The sequence below is a fragment of the Penaeus monodon genome, chromosome 30 (genome assembly GCF_015228065.2).
Source record: "Penaeus monodon isolate SGIC_2016 chromosome 30, NSTDA_Pmon_1, whole genome shotgun sequence".
Taxonomy (NCBI): Eukaryota; Metazoa; Arthropoda; class Malacostraca; order Decapoda; family Penaeidae; genus Penaeus; species Penaeus monodon.
In genome coordinates, this window is record NC_051415.1 from 19,836,752 (window position 1) to 19,837,431 (window position 680).

The window sequence follows — 680 nt, forward strand, 5'->3', positions numbered from 1 at the left end:
CATCATCGATTGTGTGACCGAGGTAACTTTCCAGATTCCCCCACGACCTGGAACAAGAGGACGAATGGTCCACGGAGACAGGTTATGGGAGTATCATCACCTGAAGCACCAGTAAGGAGGAAGTTGAAGACCCACTCGACGTTATAGTTGCTGTTCCTGGGGAGGCGCCGGATACATACAGTGAGGAGGACGTCATGGGACAGGCTGAGGAACACCTAGAGGACGAGATGCAACAGCTGACTTCGCGATCCCGTAGAGACCGTAGAGTACCACGGCATCTTAACATTTTTCTTGTAGAGAAGTGATTAATGTTAGACATCTTTTTATATACCTGAAGGAGGATAATAAATAATGGTTTCAGTAAAAGTATTCTTTCCTTTAATGTTCAACAGCAGAAACGTTTTGTATCTTGAGCTATGTAAGATTACATTCAGCAGTTTGAGAGTGAATGAGGACGTCCCCTTGGCGGGAAGAGGGCAGTGCACATCGCGATGCGCCGTTTGTGCATCGCGATGTGCAGCAGTTTTTGGCGGGAAAAAGAAGCGCGAAAGAGGAAACTTAAAGGGGACTGAATGACACGGGCGATTGTTCGCATATGGAGTTCTGACTGACTGTTTTCCGTGTTGTGTGATTTAACTGGAGAATAAAGGAAAATAGAGGAGTGCCATCTTTTTCTCGTG